Genomic DNA, 21,696 nt, shown 5'->3' with positions numbered 1-21,696 from the left:
CAGGTGTGTCCAATCATGAGATATAAAGGGATTTAAGGTGGTCAATTACAAGTTGGGCTTCCTTCCCTTTGATTCTCCTCTGAAGAGGGACAGCATGGGATCCTCAAAGCAACTCTCCAAAGATCTGAATACAAAGATTGTTGAGTCTCCTGGTTTAGGGAAAGGCTACAAAAAGCCATCTCAGAGGTTTAAACTGTCAGTTTCAACTGTAAGGAATGGAATCAGGAAATGGAAGGCCACAGGCACAGTTGCTGTTAAACCCAGCAGGTCTGGCAGGCCAAGAAAAATACAGGAGCGGCATATGAGCAGGATTGTGAGAATGGTGACAGACAACCCACAGATCACCTCCAAAGACCTGCAAGAACATCTGGCTGCAGATGGTGTATCTGGACATCGTTCTACAATTCAAACATCTGTTTGGCAAGGTGATGAAAAAGAAGCCCTTTCTGCACTCACGCCACAAACAGAGTCGCTTGTTGTATGCCAATGCTCATTTAGACAAGCCAGATTCATTTGGGAACAAAGTGCTTTGGACTGATGAGACAAAAATGGAGTTATCTGGTCAGAACAAAAAGCGCTTTGCATGGCAGAAGAAGAACACCGCATTCCAAGAAAAACACCTGCTACCTACAGACGTTAAGTTGGGGGAAGCGATTCCACTCCAGGACAAGAGAGGGCGCTGTCACTAACAGTATCTTCTCTTTCTCCCACAGCAGGGAGACGACGCCCAGTAAGGTCACCAAACTCCACCCTTGATACCCAGCGCAGGCCCCGTCCCTTCTGTTCTGGATACCATATGAAGGGACGGCTCCAGAAACTTTCCTCTCACTCAAGAAAAATATCACTCATAATTGAAAAAAGTTAAATTCCCCGATTTTTATCCATAAATGCTTGAAAAATAATTTTCAAAATAATTTTCAGACTGTGCTTCTGTGACGGCATCAGACACCACAGTTCGAATTTATGAGGCAATAACAAAAACATTACACCGATAATAATTTCTAGGAAGATAAACAACTAATTTACAATTTAAATTCAGTTTCGTTATCAATCCGAATGCATCCCCACCTATCAGTTGCACTGACAAAAGTATAACATTGATGTTGTTCATTCAATGCAAATTTTCTCTTTCAAGCAAATTAAGATTAGTCATTTAGTGTTGTAGCTTGAAATGTTTCGTTTCAGATCTCAATCAAAGTATAAAAATTTGTTTGTACCAAAGTAAGTTATGGTGGAGGGAATAAACTTAAAAATCCTATTTCAGTTAACATAATATTTTAGGTTGTTCGTGTGCTGTGTGCGAGGGGCCCTTTGTATTTTCTTCTGGTTGAACTTTCCAGCGTGATGGCTTTCCAGCTGCCAAAAAAGAAGACGACTTTCCCGAGTGGAGTGGACGTCACTATACAGGTCTGGGCATTTTCAGCAGCAGACGTTTATAACGGAGGATTTCTGGTAAGTAACCCTGTTTCTCAACTGTTAATTTTAAGTATAAGAACTCATAATAAAACATACTTTCAAGAAAGCTGTAGAAATGTTTAATAATTTTTTGTTGTATATTTAAGATTTACACTGCAAAATGCTTGTGTTTTTGCACTAGATTCTTAAATAAATGTAAAAAGTACAGCATTGGAATGTGTTATGTTCATAATATTTCTAATAGCATAAAAATAGGTTACAACCAATAAACCATTTTAAATTGTAACAACTTAAAAAATAGATTTACTTCAGTATAAAACAAGTGAATTGCACCCAACCACTCTAAATGATTTGCCTCAACTTAAAAATTGTGGGATCAATAAGCTAAAAAGAATTATATTGTTTCAGATTCAAAATATTAAGTGTGAATCATTACCTTAATTATTTTAATTAAGTTGAATGGGGGTTATACTTTTTTCCATTGTGTACACTACACTGGTTCTGGTTTTCTCAGCATAATTATATTAAACTAATAATTAGAACATGGCTTATCAGTGCATCTATACTATATCCTTGTCTAATTGATGCTTATACATAAATTATATGTGAAAAATTATTGCTGTTTCTCTATATTTGAAAAAGTCTACACTCTAAAAAGAGAAAAAGGGCTCTTTTTGATTTAAGGTAATTTTAGTAGTTGTAATGAACTATATTAATATGTTTGTTCACCTAACGTAATTTTTTGCCTTACTTCAAATTGAAAAACCTTGCTGTCGCTTAATGTAACTTCTTCTATTTGGAGACCTTGCTGGCTCCGATCCCTGTGATGTCACATCTGGGCTCGCACCAATGGCAGAAGACCTACATGAGCCCCACCCCTTTGACTTCACTTCCTGTCTCCCCCTTTAAAAGCCTCCACCTTTTCCCTACTCCCTCAGTTCTGTTTGGACTCGGTTTTGTGCACATCAGTGTTGTGTTATTTTGAAAAGCAACTTTACAGCCAGGAAACCAAATTATACAGGTGGCTGCCCCAAACCTTTATATGACTCTGTCTCGAGTTTGTGACTATATATATATATATATATATATATATATATATATATATATATATATATATATATATATATATATATATATTATATATTTTTTTTTTATGTATACTATATAATGTTATGTAATGTTCAAAATATAAGGTGTATTTAATATATGTATATATAATTATTTCAAATAGATATTTTATGTATAATTTATAAACTTTTTTGTGAAAAGCTTATAAACTATATTGTGTATTTAATATGTATACATATGTATTTTTTGTGAAATGTTTGTTCTGAATATTTACAAAAAAAACATGTTCAAGGAATGACCAAAAAATTGATTTTTGTGTTGCAAATATTCAGTAATAAATCTAAAAGAGTTTTGCTAGAGCTGGTTCAGTAACATTCACCACCATTAGATCAGTTTAAAAACATGTTTCATGTTTGAAGGCACTGTACAAAATGTAGCACTAATTTTAAAATAAATTTGCTTCCATTGTTTAAAGCAAAACATTGTTGTGGTTTGCTTTATTAAAAACAATTTCACCCTAACAAACAATGAATTCAACACCATATAAAGAACATATTTAGTTGAGTCCAATTAAGAATTTAAGTTGGCATTACAGTGAATACAATAATGGACAAAATTTTAATTTGAGTTCATCCATCCATTATCCAACCCGCTATATCCTAACTACGGGGTCACGGGGGTCTGCTGGAGCCAATCCCAGCCAACACATGGCGCAAGGCTAAGGATCTGCGCTGGTATCCCGAAGGTTGCCAGTTCAAATCCCCGTCACTGCCAAAAGAGATCCTGCTCTGCTGGGCCCTTGAGCAAGGCCCGCAACCTTCAATTGCTCCAGGGGCGCTGTACAATGGCTGACCCTGCACTCTGACCCCAAGGGGTATGCAAAAACTACCAAATTCCTAATACAAGAAATTGTATAAGGCGAAATAAAGAACAAAAAAAAAAAAACCCCGGGCAGGGTGCCAGCCCACCGCAGTTAGAGTTTTTAAAGAAATTTGGTTTGAGCTAAATACATTTTTTTTTTGCTTTTATTCAAGTTTTTGAAAAGGTTAAAACAAACTCAAAAAAATTAAGTTTACTCAAATACTTTTTAAAATTTGAAAGAAATTAAATTGCTTGTTAACTTGTGAAGTAATTTAGGTTGATCCAACAAAACATTTTTTACAGTGCAAAATTTATCTTAATTTTTTCTATTTGTCATTTTAATTTTCTGTTTAAATAGGTTAACATATTCAGATATGTCAGCAAATTGAAGCACCGCCAAGCCCCGAGCGGCACAAACAGCAGCTACGCCACTGTCCACACAAGTCATTTCCTAGGCTGGGGTTTAACACGTCCAGCTTAAAAAAATGAAAATCTTGAAACCTCCAGCTTTGAGTTTGGAGATGGGAAGCAAAGAGTTCAACTGGTAAGAAGAACAAAAAATCCAAAGTGTGTAATAAAAGACATGGAAAGTGTTAGGGCGGTGCAGCTGGTGCTGTCCGAGATATGCAAGGCTCTCGGACTGACAGAATGGAGTTTAAATCCCCCAAGGTCGAGGAGGATCGCTTTCCTCTTTGTTTCGTTTTTACTTTGATGCTGCTTCTATGTCCCTATTTTATTCACCGCAGTACAACACCTGGCATGGCTTCAAGGCCGACTCTACTGTGGGAAGAGCTCGAACCACAGAGAATTAGAAAGAAAAAAAAGGTATTGACATGATGACAGCCATCTGGAGACAAAGAGGAGATGAAACAAAAAGAGAGGACATCATGTGAAAAAGGGAAAGGGATGAAGGTGGCTACAAGTTCAAGTCCAGTGGCTTTACTGTCACACCATCCATACACCATATTGCAGCATTCAGTGGCATGAAAAAACAGGACCGAGGTGAAACTCACACATAAACACAGGACAAGTGCAAGATAAGTAATGTACTGTAGTGTAAACAGATCAATAAATAATAGGTATGAGAATACATAGTATTATTACTAATGTAGAAGATAGCCTGGCTACAGACAGACACACCCAGAGGCGGGGCCACTGTGACATCACTGCTCATGAGACCGCCCTCTGGCTATTTAAAGCAGCTCAGGTAACATTTACACTGCGGCCGTTTACAATAAGGATTCTTTTCTTGTGGATTTTCCACTTTTTGACACAGACATTATTCCTGTTCTGTTCTTGGATTCTTGTTTGCTCAGAACTGCCTTGTCGGCAGCTCCCTTTTGCTTTTTTGGGCATTCACACTGTAGTTTTCCGTTTTCATTCTTTGGTTGTACTTTTGTGTATGAGCCAGTGGTTTATGGTCACTCTCCTCCTGGTGTGGCTTTTTAAGTTCATTTTGGGACTTTTTGTTAGTCTCTCCTTGCTTGGGGCCTGCTAGGCTGGAAGGCAGCAGACAGGAGTGAGGTGTAGCTGAATTAGTGTGAGCCCAATCCTCCTGGCATACTGTGTGGCTATGATTTGGAGGTCTCACTTGCATTATTGCCATGTTTATCACTCTCAACAAGAAAAAGTTCAAATAACCACCAAAATAAATTTTATTACATTAAAAATAAATATATTGCAAACTCACAACATTCAGAAAGCTCACTAATGCACACATTTGTTTTCAATTGCATTCAGAAATTTGAATGGATTTGAATTTTATCTACAAAAGCCTCCATCAGCAATTAGCAGGGACCTGCGGTCAGGGGAGGCAGGTGAGGTCATTATCCATCCATTATCCAACCCGCTACATCCTAACTACAGGGTCACGGGGGTCTGCTGGAGCCAATCCCAGCCAACACAGGGCACAAGGCAGGGAACAAACCCCAGGCAGGGCGCCAGCCCACCACAGGGGAGGTCAATATGAAAAGTAAAAAAATGAAAAATATTAACATTAAAAAAATTTGCCCAAATTTAGTAGTAGTAGATTCATACCTGGTGGAATGGATCGTGGTCTATCATAAAGACAGACATCAGTATGTGCGTCTCGGGAACTACAGGTCTGACATTGTGGTCAGCAACACAGGAGTGCCACAGGGGACTGTACTTTCTCCGGTCCTGTTCAGCCTATATACATCGGACTTCCAATACAACTCTGAGTCCTGCCACGTGCAAAAGTTCGCTGACGACACTGCTATGGTGGGCTGCATCAGGAGTGGGCAGGAGGAGCAGTGTAGGAACCTCATCAAGGACTTTGTTAAATGGTACGACTCAAACCACCTACAACTGAACACCAGCAAAACCAAAGAGCTGGCGGTGGATTTTAGGAGGACCAGGCCCCTCATGGACCCCATAATCATCAGAGGTGACCGTGTGCAGACCTATACATATCTGGGAGTGCAGCTGGATGATAAAACTGGACTGGACTGCCAATACTGATGTTCTGTGTAAGAGAGGACAGAGCCGACTATACCTCCTGAGAAGGCTGGCATCCTTCAACATCTGCAATAAGATGCTGCAGATGCTCTATCGGAGGGTTGTGTTGAGCGCCCTCTTCTATGCAGTGGTGTGCTGGGGAAACAGCATAAAGAAGAGGGATGCCTCACGCCTGGACAAACTGGTGAGGAAGGCAGGCTCTATTGTAGGCACGGAGCTGGACAGTTTGACATCTGTGGCAGAGTGACGGGCGCTGAGCAGACTCCTGTCAATCATGGAGAATCCACTGCATCCACTGAACAGGATCATCTCCAGACAGAGGAGCAGCTTCAGCGACAGACTGCTGTCACCATCCTGCTCCACTGACAGACTGAGGAGATCGTTCCTCCACCACACTATGCGACTCTTCAATTCCACCCAGGGCGGTAAACGTTAACATTATATAAAGTTATTGTCTGTCTGTATACCTGCATTGTCATCACTATTTAATTTAATATTGGTTTTTATCAGTACGCTGCTGCTGGAGTATGTGAATTTCCCCTTGGGATTCATAAAGTATCTATCTAACTATCTATCAATGGTCTGTTCTATAAATTTGTTTTCTGTAGGATTCCAATAATTTTGATCATTTTATAGTTAAAAAAAAAAAAAAAAAAAAAAAAACGCTGAATTTGCGCATTTCCTGTACAAATACAGGGGAGAAATGAGGTAACGACGAGCCTCACCTCACATCGGACTGCACTCTCCCTCACACACTGTGTTGATGCCCCTGAATTGGCGAGTGCCTCTTCCTGTCTCTCTGTATGTCACCAACATAAGGTTTGCAGACACGTTTGTTATACACCCAGACTATCCACAGTCTGGCTAATATCTTTAATGAATGTGTGTGACATATTTAGTCTTGCTGGTCAGACATAAAGCCGCAGTGAAAAGGCACAAGATGAGGCAGACAGTACCATGCCACCCTGAAGGGGGCACATATGAGCACAACAGGCACTCGTTCATGCTGTTCTTCTATTCAGAGGCTCTGGGCGCCAACTTTTCCTGTTTACTACATGGCCTTAGGTTTTGCTGTCATTATGGTTATAATCCTCTTCTTGGATCCCATTATGGTACCAGTTTACTTAATGGGGTCCCGAGTGTTGCATTTCGCAGGTTTTAGTTTCGTTTTCTACGTGTTATGTGTCACGGGACAGTGAAGGGCTATTGAACCACCATTTTCTTTCTATGGGTTTCAGCGACGCTTTAGATCATCGTACGTTCTGATTGGTCAGGCTTCCTGTCTCTGCGGGTCAAATTAAAGGGTCAGCCCAATTACCTTAGGGTTAAATATGGCCACATTGCTGATGTCCTGTACCCCTTGGTGGGTAATTCTAAGCAAAATAAACAAATCTTTGTGTTACAGTTAGTGACGATAATCAGGCAAAAATTGGGCAGTTAGGTTACACTTTGGGTTTGTACGATTTTAATTTCCGTTTTTTCATCCTGTCATCATGTTCTTGTCCACCATTGTTTTAGTGCAAGCAATAATCCTTATAAATCCCTGCAATAATCCTTATCAAACCCTGCTGTAAAGAATAAAAGCAAACAAATATGGACCTCAAAGCCACCCATAAATTAGGCAAATTTAAACAACACCTCATGCACTCGCTGTGTCACACTGCTACGTCACAATGCCATCGAGAGCACCTTTGGCACTGCTTGCAGGTACGATACCGCCACTGAATTAGAAATTGTGCTTATACTGCTGAGTAATATCTCTGCATCCTCCATGGGAAGCAAGACCTGTACCTCGATGTGTTCGGTGAAACAGTTCATCGTTCTCAGAAACAAAAACATATTTTAGCCACCCTAATTCGGGGTATTCATAAGAATTGTAATGATTTACTTCATGAGGTAGAAGTACAGAACAAACAAGAATAGCTGCGTCAAATGTTTGAAAAATTAAAAATGTGTGCTCCAGTTTCAGTGTTTGAAGTCTAAATATTCCTGATTGTAATAGAAAGTTGTCACTTGTCACCTTCTGATTGATAGATAGATATCAGCAGCATACTGATACAATAAATAATATTAAATTAAAGAGTGATAACAATGCAGGTGAAAAACCGACAATAACTTTGTATAATGTTAACGTTTACCCCCCCCCCCTCCGGGTGGAATTGAAGAGTTGCATAGTGTGGTGGAGGAACGATCTTCTCAGTCTGTCAGTGGAGCAGGATGGTGACAGCAGTCTGTCGCTGAAGCTGCTCCTCTGTCTGGAGATGATCCTGTTTAGTGGATGCAGTGGATTCTCCATAATTGATAGGAGCCTGCTGAGCGCCCTTCGCTCTGCCACAGATGTCAAACTGTCCAGCTCCATGCCAACAATAGAGCCTGCCTTCCTCACCAGTTTGTCCAGCTGTGAGGCGTCTTTCTTCTTTATGCTGCCTCCCCAGCACACCACTGCGTAGAAGAGGGCGCTCGCCACAACCGTCTGGTAGAACATCTGCAGCATCTTATTGCAGATGTTGAAGGACGCCAGCCTTCTAATGAAGTATAGTCGGCTCTGTCCTCTCTTGCACAGAGCATCAGTATTGGCAGTCCAGTCTAATTTATCATCCAGCTGCACTCCAATATATTTATAGGTCTGCACCATCTGCACACAGTCACCTCTGATGATCACGGGGTCCATGAGGGGTCTGGGCCTCCTAAAATCCACCACCAGCTCCTTGGTTTTGCTGGTGTTCAATTGTAGGTGGTTTGAGTCGCACAATTTAACAAAGTCATTGATTAGGTCCCTATACTCCTCCTCCTGCCCACTCCTGATGCAGCCCACGATAGGAGTGTCATCAGCGAACTTTTGCACATGGCAGGACTCCGAGTGGTATTGGAAGTCCGATGTATATAGGCTGAACAGGACTGGAGAAAGTACAGTCCCTTGTGGCGCTCCTGTGTTGCTGACCACAATGTCAGACCAGCAGTTCCCAAGACGCACATACTGAGGTCTGTCTTTAAGATAGTCCACGATCCATGCCACTAGGTATGAATCTAATCCCATCTCTGTCAGCTTGTCCCTAAGGAGCAGAGGTTGGATTGTGTTGAAGATCCATTAATTGAGATCCATTAAGGGCTAGTAAAAGGATCAAAAGTCAAAAATAACATCAAATTCCTATCACTGACCTTGACGTAGTCTAAAATGATACCCCACATGCTTATGTTTGAAATTTGTCACTTTTACCTTCTGGGAGTGACACTTAGGGGACTCGGGCCACTGGTAAAGAATCAAATATCACAAATGTGATTGTATTCATGATGAGCAACCTCAAAACAGCAGACAACGACACTACATTGGCCGATATCAGGATCCAGGGGGTCAGAAAAATTGGGGATTGCTATTATCGGGTGAACCCTTGGGGTCAATGGATGTGGATTCCCCAACTTCACGTCCTTCTAACCGTTTCTTGCTGAAGATGTCTAGTGCTTTACTCTTTATCATAAGGGTTAGGCTAGGTGAACTTTATTATCCCTGTGGGAAATTTGTTTGCAGCAAGAATATACAAAACCATAAGACATTGTTACAAAGATACAAGAAAATAAGCAAAGACACAACAGCTGACGATTAAACTTAATCTAAGTACACGCACTCAAGATTAATACAAAGACTCACAATTACCTTTAACAGTACACAAGACAATAATTAATTATTCAGCGTTCAACAGCAGCCCTATAAATAGCAGAATTTAAAATGCTTACAACCCTGGGGACAAATTACTTCTTAAACCTGTTGCTCTTTACATTCTGAAACCTGAAACTGCAGCCAGATGACAACAGCTGAAATTTAAAGAAACAATGGCGTCTGTGTGACAGAATCACATCGGTCCTCACCCCAACCTGTTTGTGAGTCCGTTCGGTGATGGAGGGCTGACTCAAACCTTTAAAGTCCCTACTAGTTTTTATAATGTTGTTAAGATGTTTTATTATTATTTTCTGAATACAGAGACTGACCTTTGTGACGGATGGCTGGGGCTCTTACCTGACCGGGATGCCTCTGTGATGGAAGCACCAGGGGAGTGAACTTGAACGGGGGAATTATGTCTTCCGAGATGACAGAGGGAAGTCTCACTGGCTTGTTATGGTCCCACAGGTTTGGACCGAGCATGGAAGTTCAACCCTGCTGGGGTCCGTGGCTACTGCCAGGGGGCACATGGGGAACTGATGAGCCTTCCTCTGAAGGACTGCCACCACACCTTGGAAGTACACCCAGAAGGAGATTATGGGAGACCTGGGGCACTTCTGCGTGCTCTATTAAAGGAGCAGCCCTCCTTCATTCAAAGAGGCAAAGTCGGGAGGAAGAGGATGAAGCTTGAGCGAGGAGTGGAGGCAGTAGAGAGAGGAAGAGACCGTGAGAAGGCAAAGTGGTTTGTTGTGTAGGACTGTGGTTACAGCAGTGGGGAGTGAAGGAGAAGCGTTTCCCACTGGTAATAAACAGGTCTTGTGCTTGAACTTGTGTCTGTTGTGTCACCTCGGAGTACTGCACCCTCCACACATCCTTCTGCTGATGCCAGCATAGGAGAGACATCCCCACCCATAATTACAACAGCACAAGTGAGCAGAGAGCTGAGGAGACTTCGTGCCAGCAAAGCAGCGGGTCCAGATGGAGTATCGCCACGACTGCTGAAGATCTGTGCGTCGGAGCTGGGGGGTCCTCTACAGCGCATCTTCAACCTGAGCCTGGAACAGGGGAGAGTCCTGAGGCTTTGGAAAACATCTTGTATCACCCCAGTCCCAAAGGTATCACGTCCTAGTGAGCTGAATGACTTTCGGACTGTTGCTCTGACATCACATATGATGAAGACCATGGAGAGGCTGCTGCTTCACCACCTTAGGCCACAGGTTCAACACGCCCTTGACCCTCTGCAGTTTGCATATCAGGAGAAGGTGGGAGCGGAGGATGCCATCATCTATATACTACACCGATCCCTCTCTCACTTGGACAGAGGCATTAGTGCTGTAAGAATTATGTTTCTAGACTTCTCTAGCGCCTTCAACACAATCCAACCTCTGCTCCTTAGGGACAAGCTGACAGAGATGGGATTAGATTCATACCTAGTGGCATGGATCGTGGACTATCTTACAGACAGACCTCAGTATGTGCGTCTTGGGAACTGCACGTCTGACATTGTGGTCAGCAACACAGGAGCGCCACAAGGGACTGTACTTTCTCCGGTCCTGTTCAGCCTATATACATCGGACTTCCAATACAACTTGGAGTCCTGCCATGTGCAAAAGTTCGCTGATGACACTGCTATCGTGGGCTGCATCAGGAATGGGCTGGAAGAGGAGTATAGGGACCTAATCAATGACTTTGTTAAATGGTGCGACTCAAACCACCTACACCTGAACACCAGCAAAACCAAAGAGCTGGTGGTGGATTTTAGGCGGCCCAGACCCCTCATTGACCCCGTGATCATCAAAGGTGACTGTGTGCAGATGGTGCAGACCTATAAATATCTGGGAGTGCAGCTGGATGATGAATTAGACTGGACTGCAAAAACTGATGCGCTGTGCAAGAAAGGACAGAGCCGGTTATACTTCCTTAGAAGGCTGGCGTCCATCATCTGCAATAAGATGCTGCAGATGTTCTATCAGACGGTTGTGGCGAGCGCCCTCTTCTACACGGTGGTGTGCTGGGGAGGCAGCATTAAGAGGAAAGACGCCTCACACCTGGACAAACTGGTGAGGAAGGCAGGCTCTATTGTTGGCATGAAGCTGACCAGTCTGACATCTGTGGCAGAGCAAAGGGCTCTCAGCAGGCTCCTATCAATTATGGAGAATCCACTGCATCCACTGAACAGGATCATCTCCAGACAGAAGAGCAGCTTCAGCTACAGACTGCTGTCACCGTTCTGCTCCACTGACAGACTGAGGAGATCGTTCCTCCCCCAAACTATGCGACTCTTTAATTCCACCCGGGGGGGTAAACGTTAACATTTAACATTATACAAAGTTATTGTCTGTTTTTTCACCTGTATTATTATCATTCTTTAATTTAATATTATTTATTGTATCAGTATGCTGCTGCTGAAGAATGTGAATTTCCCATTGGGATTAATAAAGTATCTGTCTATCTAAGATCAATGTTCTGCCCATCATCAATGATTGTCCCCAGATATTTGAAGTGCTCTGCCATGTCCAACATCTCCCCTTTAATTAACGCTGAGACAGTTGAAGGAAGGGAGTACCCGAGATCTAAAAACATGTCATTTGTCTTAGAAAAAGAGTAGAACTTCCTGATTAACACTGAAAAAAGTATAACATTCATGTTGTTCATTCAACGTAAATTTTCTCTTTCAAGCAACTTAAGATTAGTCATTTAGTGTTGCAGCTTAAAATATTTCGTTTCAGATCTCAATCAAAGTAAATTTGTTTGTACCAAAGTATGTTATGGTGGACGGAATAAATGTAAAACTCCTATTTCAGTTAACCTAACATTTTAGGTTGTTCGTGTGCTGTGTGCGAGAGGCCGTTTGTATTTCCTTCCTGTCGAATGTTCCAGTGTGATGGCTTTCCAACTGCCAAAAAAGAAGACGACTTTCCCGAGTGGAATGGACGTGACTATACAGGTCTGGGCATTTTCAGCAGCAGACTTTCATAACAGAGGATTTCTGGTAAGTAACCCTGTTTCTCAACTGTTAATTTTAAGTATAAGAACTCGTAATAAAACATAAAGCTGTAGAAACGTTTAATAATTTTTTGTTGTATATTTAAGATTTACACTGCAAAATACTTGTATATTTGCACTAGATTCTTAAATAAATGTAAAAAGCACAGCATTGAAATGTGTTAAGTTCATAATATTTCTAATAGCATAAAAACGTTACGACCAATAAACAATTTTAAATTGTAACAACTTAAAAAACAGATTTACTTCAGTATAAAACAAGTTAATTACACCCAATCACTTTAAATGATTTGCTTCAACTTAAAACTTGTGGGATCAATAAGCTAAAAAGAATTACATTGGTTCAGATTGAAAATATTAAGTGTGAATTATTACCTTAATTATTTTAAGTTGAATGGAGGTTATACTCTATCTATCTATCTATCTATCTACTTTTTTCTGTGAATAAGGACCTAGAAATGAAGGTTTTCTTGGAACTGGAAATCCAGAAATAAGGGGAACCCCAAATAGCTCGATGTCATGCATACCCGACATTAAGACGAGTTGAACATTATGTTACATGTGGGGTTTTTGTCATGCCAGCGAGTCAAGAGTAGGAAGAGGAAAAGTCCAGAAAATCCTAAATTTTAAAATGGTACATGCAGGACCAGCATTTCTGGATTTTCAGTACCTGAAGTAAACATTAGCTTTCCTCTCAGTCCCCCCCCCCCCCCCAAACCCCAAAAGTCCATCCATCCATTTTCCAACCGGCTGAATCCGAACACAGGGTCATGGGGGTCTGCTGGAGCCAATCCCAGCCAACACAGGGCACAAGGCAAGAATCAATCCCCGGCAGGGTGCCAACCCACCACAGGACACACACAAACACACCCACACACCAAGCACACACTAGGGCACGGGTGTCGAACTCCGGTCCTGGAGGGCCGCAGTGGCCGCAGGTTTTCATTCTAACCATCTTCTTAATTTGTGACCAATTTTTGCTGCTGATTACCTTCTTTTGCCTTAATTTTAATTACTTTGACTCAGGCCCCTTAGTTGTTTCCTTTTTCTTAATTAGCAACCAAACAATAACGAGACACAAAACAAGAATCCATATGACCAGCTCACCTGTGCCCATCACAAAATATATGAAAATAAAGAAAGGTGGAGGTCTCAGTAAGGCTGATCTCTCAGCTCACCATAACATTGTGAGGGTGGTCTTAGGAAAAACAGAAAAATTAACAGTTCTGGAAATGTCTGCTGTGGCACAATGAGAGCACCAACAAGCCATGGAATTAAGTAACGAGTTTAATTAACAGCAAGAATCTGCTTCTCATTGTGAAACTGGCTGGAGTCTGAAGACCCGATTTAGCTGGTCATCTCGTTTCATGCCTCATTTCTGTTTGGCTGCCATTTAATGAAGAAAGGAATAAATTCAGAGGACTGAATCCTTAAGAACAGGGCTATTAAAATGATGGGAACAGAAATTAATTAGCAGTGGAAACTGGTCACTGATGAGGAAAAGGGTTAGAATGAAAACCTGCAGCCACTGCGGCCCTCCAGGCCTGGAGTTCGACACCCTGCACTAGGGCCAATTTAGAATCGCCAATCCACCTAACCTGCATGTCTTTGGACTGTGGGAGGAAACCCACGCAGACACGGGGAGAACATGCAAACTCCACCCAGGTCCCCAGATCTCCCAACTGCGAGGCAGCAGCGCTACTCACTGCGCCACCGTGCTGCCCACCCCCCAAAAGTGACATTCGTTATTGTAAGTTGTGGAAAAAACACCCGCTTCCATAGTTTTCATGAAACTGAACTACACAACAACAACGCACTCAGAACTTCACGAGGGATTTATTGTTTTGATGCTATCAGGACTTCACGGGGGGTCCACCACCTCATTGCTTCAGTGTAACTCGGACTTCACTGTTATCAAGTAGGAAGCGGTGCATAGAGCACTGCAATGGCACACCACATCACGGAGGTTTGGTTTGGATTGTGCGACAAACCAGGGTGGATGCAGTAAGATGGGAGGTTTGGAGTTCACCGTTTTTTGCTTCTAAACTGCTTTAGCACCGGTACTGAAGTCCAAAAGATGGTATCAATACTGAAGTCAAAATCAATCCAACACTACGAGTCACTAATGTCACACACGTGCACTTGGTAGGCAGCTCAGGGGCTTCATAGTAACCCGCCGCTGCCACCCCACATGCCAGCTTCTTCAACAGCCCATGTGGTTTCTACACCACCAGCGGGCCAGTTGACACCTTACTGTACCACAAATATATAAACCTCTTCTTGTTGTTCAACTTCTTGAGCACATATTTTTTTTGCTGTTGGTCTACTTCCCTGTTTCAGTTTCTGACGCTTCTCTCTAAATGACTGAAAAAAAAAAAAAACAGGGTTTCTCCAAACTCTGCTCAACAGCTTTGTATTTTCCGCCCACTAACTAGCACTCCGGTGGTCCCAGCTAAACTGCTATCCACACAAATTCAAATTAGCTCGGAGGCAAAAGCATCAGTGATGGTGTCTGGAAGATTGTCAGTTCGAAATCCCCATCACTGCTAAAAGAGCATACTGTGCTGGACCCCTGAGCAATGCCCTTAATCCACAGGTGGGCAGATTCAGTCCTGGAGGGCCGCAGTGGTTGCAGGTTTTTGTTCCAACCCAGTTGCTTAATTAAAAAACAATTATTAAATTATTTAATTGCATGGCTTGTTAGTGCTTTAACTCTGCCATGTCAAGTCATTCTCATATCCTAGATTTTGTTTTCCTTTCTAAAGATATCATCCAAATGATTTCAAGTCTAAAACAGACGAGTTATTCTCAGTGCTTTACTTTTTTCTCTTCGCTTTCCTTCCAAGTATTTAATTAAACCAAACAGTGCACGATAAATACACGTTGGGTGTAAATGGAAACAAGCTAGATGGAGAAATGCTGGTGTCTTTTGTCATTTGCATCTTATTGCTAATAAGGAGCAATTAAAAACCAAGACAGATGTCCCCCCTTGCCGCCCAGCTACCAAGACCAAGACAGCTGTTTAAGACTAAAATAAGCAATGAGGGCTCAAAATCTTAACAAGCGAGATAAAGTGAAGCAGAAGTGTGACTTGAGCAATAAGTGCTTCTTATTAAGCAACCGGGTTGGAACAAAAACCTGCAGCCACTGCGGCCATCCAGGAGTGAATCTGCCCACCCCTGCTGTAACTGCACCCTGGGCATTGTACAATGGCTGACCCTGTGCTCAGACCCCAAGGGGTATGGGAAATCTGACAAATTCCTGATACATTAAATTGCATAAGGCGATATATATAAAAAAAAAAATGTTGCAAAATCTATAGTTTTATATACATTTCAAATAGCAGCAACACCTTACATGAACAATTTCAACAGATGTCTTTCTTAAGCAATACCAGTCCACTAAGCTTCGTGTTCAAACGGCAAAAAGAAAGCGAATCAATGATGCGAGATCATTTACAATAAAGCTTCCTTCAGGAAGTGAACAAAAATGACGTGCATGAATGTGTATTGACTAATGGACGCTCACAATTGTGTTGCGTTACTGAAAGCGCGGGTGGTTATCTCCGTAGAGATTCTTTGAAGGAGAGCGCGGCGCTTCCAAGTGCGTGTCTGTCAGGCAGTCGATACGCAAGCCGCGGCTCCACTTCTGTCACTATTGTGCGCTCGGTTATAGAAGAATTTTATATAATATATATATCTTCATATATCTCCATCCATTTTCCAACCCGCTGAATCCGAACACAGGGTCACGGGGGTCTGCTGGAGCCAATCCCAGCCAACACAGGGCGCAAGGCAGGAACCAATCCTGGGCAGGGTGCCAACCCACCGCAGGACACATACAAACACACCAAGCACACACTAGGGCCAATTTAGAATCGCCAATCCATCATATTATTATATATATATATATATATATATATATATATAATATCGCACATTACATTTTGTGAGATTGGCTTAAAATGTTTGAGAACTACTGAGCTAAAGCGAACGAAGCACGTGACGCACTGTGATAGAAAAAGGCTGCTGTGACGATCCGGAGGTGGGACGGGGCTCTGCGAGACGGATGCATATAAAAAGATAAGCGATATCTCGCCAAGAATTGTTTTGTATGCGTTTCAAGGAAATTCCGCCCCTCCAACGTTGAGCCAGCACGAGAGCAGCGTTTCTCAATCTTTAAGTATTTGCGACCCGAGTTTTCATAACAGTTTTAATCGCGCCCCCCTAACGTTTTTTTTTTTTAAAGGAACCGAATAACACCAATTTGTTCTTTTTTAATTAATGATTTATCATAGATGCATATTTTATTTTACCTACTTAACTTTTATCGACATTTAACTCTATATTTATTTTTCTAGTATCAGAATGTAGTTTAAGTTCATTTGTTTTGGTTTCAATAGATGTATTTTTCATATTTTTGATTCTTGTTTTCTTGCATCTTCGCGCCCCACAGATTGAGAACCACTGATATATGGGATTGTCTTCGTAGTAACAGCAGCGCATCATTCGGTGGATGGTACTATAGTAACACCGGTAATGTCTCATGTTAAAGACCACACGTTACTTCGATGGATATAAAGAGCAGCCTACATGGCGCATTACTTATTGCTGTTTTGGGCCAACCCAGGGGTGAAGGTTTGCGTCACTGCATTGTCCCTTTTGTGCGAAGGCAGGGCGTCCCGGTGGCGCACTTTCAGGACTCCGAATGGGCTCGGTGAAGGACTTGTTACCCGTCCTGTGAAACAACCCAATATGACCCCCCTCCCCGCAGCCCCCAAAGATGTAAAAATAAATGTTGTTGCGTGTCTTTAGAATCGATTGGACGATCCACTGCGTCTTCCTGAACCGGATAAGCAGGTTAGAGTGGGTGGATGTCATGGACACCGTGCGCAATATTATCAGTGTTATTCATAACCATCGACTGACAGATACACCGCTGTTACTATTAAGACCTTCCGATCAGGACACCCTGCCGCATGGCACGCGCTACATTCCTGGTTGCCGGTTATATTAATTCTGAGCCCACTGGTGATGCGTTCTTCGAGCGGCGATCTGCATTAACATGGCCATGTAAGCTGAGTCAATGAATGATTTTATTCCCTCCCATGTTTGAATCGGATTTCCTTTAATTCTGCTAGTTTATTTCTGTAATATGAGGTGTTCTGGGAGGGAAGACCAGCAACTCGTAGCGGAACAACCGGAATAGGGTGGGTTGCCACACAAGTAGTCCTCTAAAGTCGTAGCCTTCCAGGTAAAACAAACAATCAATCGACCTGGCTACTCCTTTAGGTAGTTTGCTTTGAAACAAACAGAAGTCCGTTTCGGTTCATAAGCTTCTTACCTCTGTCTCCAAGGCTGTCTGTCGTCCCTTTAACCGGACAAGGTGGGATGGATAAGGAAAGGCGGCGCCGTAAAGACACAAAGACGCGTCTCATATGCGCGTCCCAGCAGACTTCATTGCGGCGTCTGGCAAGGGGTTGATAAAGCCACGTATGAATACTGCCGGGGGTCGGGTGGGCGTGTGCTGGTTAGGGATGATGAGGCGGGGTTTTCATTTTAAATAAGCCGTCGTGTGTTTGTTTTGGACAACTCGTTTATGTCTTGTTCTTTTAAGTAGCAGCGGGGACATGTCCACTCTGAGATTTCTCAACAAACGCGCTTACTCACGGAAAGCAGACCGCTGTTTTTGCTCACTGAGAATTAAAAATGGAACTTCCTGCCTTAACCTGACCCCACTGAGCTCACCAGGTGTAAATCCTGTTACTGATGATGATGGCAGAATCTCCGCCGTGTGTCTGATATACTGCCAGGTTATAGCCCGGCTCGCCAGTGGTCAAAAAAGAGGAGGCGGTGCGTCACGTGCTTCGTTCGCTTTAGATCAGGGGTTCTCAAACTTTTTAAGCCATTCTCACAAAATGAAAAATGTTATATTTAGTAAAACCTCGATTATCCGTCACTCGATTAACCATCAGTCTCCAATAACCGTCAGGGCAAAAAATAAATAAATAAATAAACATTGTGGTCGCCAGCGTCTATTAATACCGCTGAAGGATACGATGCGAGCTCCGCACTTTGGAACTTCTCTCCCTTTTGCTAGCACGTAGTGTTTATCCGCAGCACCACGTGCCATTCCGCATTTTGAAATCACAGCGTCAGTTACATACCTTTAGCTTTAATAGCGTTTCGTAGCTTTTCTCTTTTGTTATAAGTAAACTACTATGCATTGTTATGGCAGATAAACATATGCGTCTGGTGTTGGGATTGTCACAAAAATGAAATTATTAAACGTTTACGAAACAACAAAAGCGCTTCAAGGATTGCTTCAATTTGTGGAGTAGGAAGAACAACAGCGAACGATTTAAAGCGTGATGCCGACAAAACTGATAAAAGGGTGTTGAAAATGGAAACCACTGACGGTAATGTTATTTTGTATTAAAGTTAACGTTCTTCTGCATTGTAATTTTCCTTTTAAATTCTACTATATTATGTTTTGTTCATATATTGTGACGTGCAGGCAGCTTCTGATGCGCTGTGTGGGAGACAGAAAGTGTGGAATGAACATTATAAGTGATGGGACTGGGTAAGTGGAGATGAGTGAACGGAGAAGTGAAGAGAAAAGGAGGACGTTTTGAGTAGGGAGTCGAGAGACAGTCCGCAGGAGGGTTTGTATGGAGTAAGATCCATCCATCCATTTTCCAACCCGCTGAATCCGAACGCAGGGGTCTGCTGGAGCCAATCCCAGCCAACACAGGGCACAAGGCAGGAATCAATCCCGGGCAGTGTGCCAACCCACCGCAGGACACACACAAACCAAGCACACAGTAGGGCCCATTTAGAATCGCCAATCCACCTAACCTGCATGTCTTTGGACTGTGGGAGGAAACCCACGCAGACACGGGGAGAACAAGCAAACTCCACGCAGGGGGGACCTGGGAAGCGTACCCAGGTCTCCCAACTGCGAGGCAGAAGCGCTACCCACTGCGCCACCGTGCCGCTGGAGTAATACTTTAAGTCAAAGTTACTTTTTACGCTTGCGCATCTAAAAGTTACGTTTGCTTCTGAAAATGACGTTTGCGTTTCTAAAAGATATGCTTGCTACCGAGGAAGAAGTGAAGCAAAATGACACAATCGATTTTTGTTACTACGCATGCGCCACAGAGGCAGAATGATTGAGTTATTGTTGACCGCAATCGTACTTCATACTTGGCTCCCTTACAGTTTCCCCAAAGGGCAAAAAGCAACACAAAAAATACCGACACAATGAAATTAATTGAACAATGACAATATGCAGCTAACAGTTAAAAGTGGAATAATTACATCGACAAATTAACGGCTGTGCGTTTTAAACTTTACATAAAGCCGTATCCGAGTATCCAGATGCGTATTACAGTTGTATTAGGAGAGCGAAATGTTGCGGAAGACTCTCAACTTTAGGATTGGGATTTGGGGTTGGATGAACGGAATTATAAATGGATGGATATGAATATCTACAAAACCGACATAAATAGGGGGCTTTGCATAATATAAACTTCTGAAGCAGCCCCCTCGTGCATGTCGGCCCGGCTATTAAGTGAGTTTTTTGTTTTCGCTCTCGATTTTGCTGCGGAAGCACTGAGTTGGATTAACGACTGAGTGGGGAGAAGTTTTACGCCCTTATAATGGAGGAATATTTGGGGCAAAATAAACCAAAGAACTGTGAAATATGACAATAATTACATAATAAAATTAAATATGGGAGTCTGCAAGCTATCCCCTTGTCTGCGGGGTTTTCCTCCCTCAGTCCAAAGACATGCAGGTTAGGTGCTGCCGGAACTAAATTGTGTGTGTGTGTGTGTGTGTGTGTGTGTGTGTGTGTGTGTGTGTGTGTGTGTGTGTGTGTAATCCCTGCGATGGACTGGCACTCTTTGCTGGCTGGGATAGTTTCTATCAGACCCCCGCGACCCTAAGTGGGTTTGAAAATGGCTGACTGCCACAAAGAAATAAGGCACAAAAGGCACGTTTTGTGGCCCATTTAATTATTTATACTAGTCATTAAGCCCGTTACAATAACGGGCGCTAGAACAGTAGTGCATAAACATTAGTAGGTACAGTCTATATTAAATGGCAAGGGACTTTGACCTCATTCTTTTTGTTGGTCGTATTTTTCTTTCTTTCAGCCTTTCTTTTGTTGCTGTTTACTTGCTGAGCTGACCGTTCTTCGTGGGCTGCCGCCGTGTATTGTGTGTCTTTAATTTTCTGTGACAGTAATACTGGCTTGTATGTGGCTGTAATATGCGTACCTTTAATTTCCTCTCGCAGTAATACTGGTTTGTATTTCCGTAAAACGCCTCTAACTTTCTCTGACAGTAATATCGCGCATCGCTCCGTGCCCGCGCATGCGCACTTCACCAGAAGACACCCACGCACGGACACCTGGACGCACAGAGGGATTTTATTAAAGAGGATACTTGCAGATCATGTTGTTATCATTTTTTAGTGTCACATTTCACAATACTTTTAATTTATTTTCTATGTATGTATGTATTTATTTTATTTATTTATTATGGCGCGATTCCCCGCGAGGAGAGGTTCCTCATTGTTGGGGGACCCGAGTGGCTGGACCAGGCCAAGGGGGTCGCCCACGTATACCTGGCTGTGGCAGATAGAAGGTCATTTCTGAAGGGTGGGACTAAACCGCGTATCTGCCTGAGGGGTTGCCAACCAGGACCCCGGGAGGTTTCGTCATGTGGTGGGTGCGGCAACATACTGGACCGGTGCATGCTCCCCAACTTGACTTGACTATTTATTTATTTATTTGCATATTTATCCATGCATCAATCCAATTTCTAAACCCACTTTGTCCTGCGCAGAGCCACAGGGAAGCAGGAGCCTATCCCAGGAAGGATAAATCACTTGTTTCTATCTTTTCTATTGTCTGTGCCAATTAAACATCACATAAATCTCATTCACCAGATTACAGTGTGCCAACGTTGCCTGTCAGTATGACCCAAGTAACCATGTTGGGCCAAGAAAAACTGAACTGAAATTTAAAAAAGGCAGCTATCTTGTCACAAAGTTATTAAAATGAGGGTGCCATTTAACCCTTTGTGAAGGCAACTCAGCATCACAGTGAAACCTGTTCATTGGATTTATGCCGTGTTTGCCAGCCAACATGGCCCATGAATGCATGCTGGTCCAGGCAAATCTCTTCTGCAACATAAAAAAGGAACC

The 21,696-nt window shown here is 42.6% G+C and overlaps 1 protein-coding gene across 1 annotated transcript in view; it reads right to left on the bottom strand.

Annotated features, from left to right (window-relative positions):
• LOC114642070 (uncharacterized) overlaps positions 1 to 18,006 on the bottom strand; it is a 49,043-nt gene extending 31,037 nt beyond the window's left edge. The window contains exon 1 of the mRNA XM_051932313.1: positions 17,828 to 18,006. The gene's annotated coding sequence lies outside the window, so the exon portion shown is untranslated. The remainder of the gene's footprint in view (positions 1 to 17,827) is intronic.
• Between the last annotated feature and the right edge of the window lie 3,690 nt (positions 18,007 to 21,696).

The sequence above is a fragment of the Erpetoichthys calabaricus genome, chromosome 9, assembly GCF_900747795.2.
Source record: "Erpetoichthys calabaricus chromosome 9, fErpCal1.3, whole genome shotgun sequence".
NCBI classification, from domain to species: Eukaryota; Metazoa; Chordata; class Cladistia; order Polypteriformes; family Polypteridae; genus Erpetoichthys; species Erpetoichthys calabaricus.
This window is presented reverse-complemented; position numbering and strand designations above follow the sequence as displayed.